Genomic DNA, 6000 nt, shown 5'->3' with positions numbered 1-6000 from the left:
TTGTTACATTTTAATTTCATCACATTTTAGCTGGTATAGCTAGATTTTGCAAACTGCTGTTGGATTATTATGTGAGTTCTTGGAATCAAAGCTGTTTAGAGCACACATTTCTTCCTGCCCCAGCTTCTCTCCAAAAATATTCATTTCATGTGCTTTACTAAAGAGCAAGCACATTAGCAGGATATGTAGTTTTTCTCTTGATAAGGGTTTTAGTTGAAGGGATTTTACAAATTGGGGGGTCTAATGTTTTTCATTCTTTCAATACAGCTTTTTATATTAGTTAATAATATTTTCCACAAAGATCATTAGGTAGTTACTCAAATTCAGTCCAATTTGTTAAAACACGTGATTAGGGTTAAAAAGTATAATATGAATTCTTTGTATTTTATACCTGTGGTTGAATGTTCTTTCAGAAAGTTCACTGCACACGTCCCTTGAAGGAGAGCAAAAATAGGCCAGCGAGACAAGAAAAAGAAGGGTTTGGAAAGGCTATGTTTATTGATCAATAAATCACAGTCACTATAAGTGACCTGCTGACTTCAAGTTCCTGAGGTCAAGGAACCCTTTGCTATTCTGCAACTTCACCTCTTTGCTGAGCCTCTTAATCAAAACTGTAAAGCCAGAAAGAACGTCAAACAATCAAGACTTGGATGATTGGATTGGTTATTTTAAATGACTAAGCCTCTGTTGGTGACAAAGAGTTTTGCGGATAGATTTCATCTTCCCAGACATTACTAAGTGGGCTCAGTATTCTGGGAAAAATGAATAACATCTTTTAAAAAGAAGCAAGCATTAGATTAGACAAATCAGTGATTAGAAAGAAATACATAATTGCATGTATGTACAGTTGCTGCAGGGGATAATCAGGCATGCAGTGACAATTCCTCTCTCATCAACAGCGTCACTGGAGAATAATTTTTAATGGCATGACATTATAAATATATAAAGACTATGGTATGTGTTCATCTTTCCCATAATTCATCCTGAGAATCTGTGCAAATATAAATTACTATATGTGCCTGTGCTTTTTGAGGCAGTGTTATTTCCAGAGGTAGGACGGGAATCAGGATATAAAATACATTGTATTAAAACTTTTTATTGCAAAAATATAATTAAAATAAACAGTGGAACAGATTATAGTTTCTGTTGCAATTTTTTGAAAATGCATTTGAGGCATCAATAGATTTATTTTATACCAGGATAAATCGGAGGTGCAGATTCTGATCTCTTTTGTTCCACTAGTATAACTAGATCTCTGCCACTTATTGTTGCTTAAAACTTATTTTAACGAGCAAAGGCTGTACGGAAGCATCTGCTGTATAAAATACAAATCCTTAATGGGAGGGGGAAAATTTACAAAGCTTTACTAGTGCAATGCTCCTGAAGCAACAGAGGACAGTAAAGTAGATATGAGTTTGTCATATGAATTAGAAGCAAAAAAGTCAATGTTCTCTTGTGTTGCAGAGAATGTTGCCATAGGGAAGGGACAATTCAGGTTCTACCAGAGCAAGGTTATTTAGTTCTGGGAACGTTTATACCAGAAAGCTACTGGAACCATGAAGGGAAGGAAACGTTCACTAAAAGTGCCTTTTTGTTGAATTGTTTCAGTTTTCACCAACCAAAAATAATTTATTTAATGGATTTTTCTTTGAGTCTGGCTTCTTGTGATTTTTTTTGTTTTGTTTTGTTCTGTTTTTTTGACAAAACTCTCCAGGATTTCAGTGTTTCTGGACAAAAGTAAGAAATAAGATTTTTACAGAATTTTTCCAAAGGGAAAACCCTCATTTTCCTAACAAGCTCTCCTTTCAGCATTGCCCACAGACAAAGAAAAAAACCTAAGAGTTAGAGATCCTTACCTGTAAGCAGTGCACACCTTCAGCATATCAGTCGTTTGAAACTGTGAGATGGCCACAACAGTTAGTCTTTCTTGTGCTAGTAGACTGATTGTATTCTAGTACAGCATTTAAATTGTAACACTGTGCAGTGTTACAGAAAGCTCCTGCAGGTGGGTTTTCCAGTTCTGATTGTATTTGGAAGCATACTGGCAAAAATGTGATATTTTAAATGGAAAGGTGGTATCTTGCCACAGGACAGAGTAGGACAGACTTGTAGCTGAGGCTCTGAAATTCTGAAGGTCTGGAGCAGATTTTCTTAAAGTCCTCACAATAAGGTCAGATGCTCAATGTAGCTCCATTCACTTCAAAAGTGTTCCTCTTATTTACACCAATTGGAGAATTTGGCCCAGTGGACTTCTCTTTAACTATAAAGGCTGATGTTACACACTGTAGAAAATATGGATCACAGTTGATGATTGTTTGGCTCACTTCAGTGTGCATTTGTGTACATTTTATTGTATTTTTTTCAATCTCCCAGCTTTGTAACAATTTAATACCTCACTAACAGCAGAAAATAATCTCCACTTGTAAGAATGATCAAACAATTCTGCTAAATAGCTTCGCAGTACAGGCTACTGTGCTATGCTCATCAGCAGTGCAAACTCTGCAAGCCAAATTATTCTGGGCTGCCTGAGAAAATTCAGGCCCAGGCCTCACCACGTCATGTTCACAAAAGCCTAGATTATGGAAAAGAAAATTACGTCCAATGATCTACTGTGTACCATAAACAAGAGCAAACCTTTACATAGTTACATGCGTACCCACATGAAGAAAACTGTGTGATAGAGATTGATTGAATATAAGAAGCTGGGAGAGGGTATGAAAGATGATCAGAGAGAAAAATGAAAGTATAATGGATGGGAGTGGTGAGAGCAGAAAAAGTGACGGGCATAAAGAAAGATATAAGATTAATTCCCTAAAGATATAATGCCAAAAAAAATCAAACACCGCAAATGCTTGCCTGGAGAAGAGGTCATCAGGGAAAAAGCTAGTGTGGTACGCATATGTCTAAAAAGAATTGCCTATGATTGACTGGTCTGGCATGCAAAAGAATGCTTGGGGAAGACCACTCAGTTTAGATCTCTTGTTAAAACAAGGCTAATTATGCCACAACAAAACACAGGATTTGACAAAGTGACTCAGAGGTGAGACTTAGAGGGTGAAGTGCAAATATTTTAAGATTCCAGAAAAGAAACCTCAGTACCTTATGTACAGACCTGCGTAGTCATTCGCTTGTTCTTCCACCCGCCCCAAAGTTGGTTCCAGCAGTTTTTCAGGTCCAATGTGTCTGCTAGTTTTATTTATAATTGTCTTTGCTGTAGTGAAGGGGGAAAGCAAGAATTAAGTGTTATCTATTGCTGCATCTGTAGCAGCCAAAGGCTGGTAAGTTTTTGTTTCACTCATAGCTGGTTTCCAGTCTACAAAAATGATAATAATGATAATTAAGCGGAAGTGGGTAAGTAGTTATTTGTTTACATCCAATTAAAAAGATGAAAATGCTGTAACAACTAAAAATAGGTTTAACACACTTAATTGATCCTAACTGAACACGTCTGTTGCGATAAGTATATCTACGCTGCCAAAACAAAACAAAACACTGCACAGCAAGTCTTAGTGTCCAGCTCTACTGACCTGCATGCCTGACGCTTGCACGATTAGGCTAAAAATAGCAGTCTATATGTTTTCACTTGGGCTGGAGCCTGGGACTTAAAATCTAGTGATGGGGAAAGCTGTCAGATTCCAGGTTCCAGCCCCAGCAGCAACATCTACACGAGTATTTGTAGCCACATGGTGTGAGTCTCCAGCTCCCCACTCACTTGCCTGGGCTGCGACTTGCTACCATGGCATTTTTTCCCCAAAGAAAACACCTAGAACCTGAGTTCCTTTTCCCAGACAGCTCCCTCGACTTTAACCAAGAAGCTAATTAATAATTGTTTCTTCATAGTTATGCGTTTACTAAGCTATACACAGTTCAAAATGCCTAATCATCAGACCACAGTCTCTGTTCGCACTGAGACTGCATATTGTGGTCATGGAGAGGTGGACCACAATTTATTTTGGAACATTACAGTGCGGCTTGTTGATAAAAAGACATAGCCAACTAATTGACTCACAGGTCAATATTAAGAATAGCCAAGAGACCAAATAACCAAGCTCAGCCATATTGTTTAAAGACAAAGTAATTTGTACAGGAAAGACAGGGAATACATTACCAATCCTTCCCAGGAAATGAAGTCTGAGTCCGTTCTGTTCACCAGACACAGAAGATGCCCCCTTAAATTAGCCACTTTTTATAGGATGGGTGTTAACAAGTTCCAGAACACTGTTCATAGCACTTTAAAATTTGCTTGTGCTGCATTTGTCTTTAGTGCTGCCCTGTATTTTCCCGAGTTTTGTTTGGATATTAAATTTTATATGTTAAGGAGCATGAAGATACTGTCCAATACAAAGTACTTATAATATCTCACATTATTTCCTAGTACCATGTGGATCCTTGGTTTCGTAACACTCATCCATCTAGCTTTTGATGGTTTTTGTATTTACTTAAGCCAAACACTAAGCTGTGCTTGTCCTGGGGCAGCTTGCGATTGATGTATTAGCACACGTGAGCAAGAAGCAGCATAGTATGGCATAACACCATTAGCCAATGATGTTACATTAACACTATGTGCATAACACCTATTAATGCAGAGTGTGTGTGTGTGTCTGTGTGTGTATATATATATATATATATATAAGACTGTGAATAAAACATGTATGTGTTGGATAACAGTCCGCTGCTTGTCACACTGCTGCTTATAGCCGTGTGATACTTTAGCAACCTTAACATATGAAGTAAAGGCATGGGTTAATAATCAATAAGCCAACATAAATGGAACAAAGGTAAGGGCATAATGTGAGTGTTCCACTGTTTTAGAAACTTGTATGTGTTTGTTAGTACACAATTACTGCACTTAAAATAATATTCCATGTAATATATGCACAACATTAAACTTAACTTAGTGATCTGGAAATAATAATTTCTTATACTATCATGGATAAGTTGTCCAAAGCTTGTTCTGTTTTCAGTACGTTATTGTTAATCAGAAAAATATGAGTTGCTTTTCCTTTTAATAAGGTTTTAAGTTAGTAGATCCTTATGTATGTTAAAAACTGGTGCATAGTTTTTAACTTCCTCCTGATGCTGAGGAGCCTTGTGAATCCTGGATTTAGTCTTAAAACGGCTAAGACAGTATGATTTATAATACTATGAACATAAGGAATAAAACAAATTTGGGCTAGTAACATTAGCGACAAGGAGTCCACACACACAATACTGTCTAGTCATATTAGAGGTAACGCTGCTGGGCATCACCAGTTGGTATGCTTCCCAGGGCAGGACCCAAGCTGAGCTAATTTGCCTGTCTTGTTATATTCAGGTAGATTTACATGCCCACATGCTAGACTAATGCTGTCAAAGCCACCACATTGGTACATTATAGCCTCCTGGCTGGCTCATCTCTATTAAGAAAAGCGCCTAGCAACTATTTGACTGTATCTGTGACTCAATATTAAGACATTACAATAGCCAACCTCAGCAAATTCATTACCTAACATGAAATACTATACAGGAAAGAAAGAGTTAATACGTAACCAAGCCTTCCCAGGTATTGAAGTCTCGCTGCTTGGTCATTTCATGTGATGCAGACAATGTGCTTCCCCCCCCCCCCCCCCCCCCCCCCCCCCCCATGTGTTGCTTGAATATTTGCCATCGGAATTATTCCTGGTCGCCTTAGCCACGCACAGTTTGCCGCAATGCCATCACAGACTGCTGCTCCTTTTACAGCGGTACACAACAGCTGCCTGAGCCGCAGCTCACTGCAGACCCTTCCTTAAATCTTTCTCTTTTAAGTGGTGCGGCTTGCCATTAGCTCACACTCAAGTAGTATGTAGAGTTATGGAAACCCTTTTCTGCATGTGCCACAAAGGTATAACGTGGCTACCCCTCTGATACAAGAGCACTCAGGCTCTCCTCCTGCCTTACTCTAAATCAAATTTTAGTTTGATTGTCTATAAACCTGTAGTGTGCTGGCATTACTTCTAGGCATTACCTGCCTGGAGCATT

This window comes from Carettochelys insculpta, chromosome 5 (assembly GCF_033958435.1).
Source record: "Carettochelys insculpta isolate YL-2023 chromosome 5, ASM3395843v1, whole genome shotgun sequence".
NCBI lineage: Eukaryota > Metazoa > Chordata > Testudines > Carettochelyidae > Carettochelys > Carettochelys insculpta.
The sequence above is the reverse complement of the archived record's forward strand: the minus strand, read 5'-3'. Positions refer to the sequence as shown.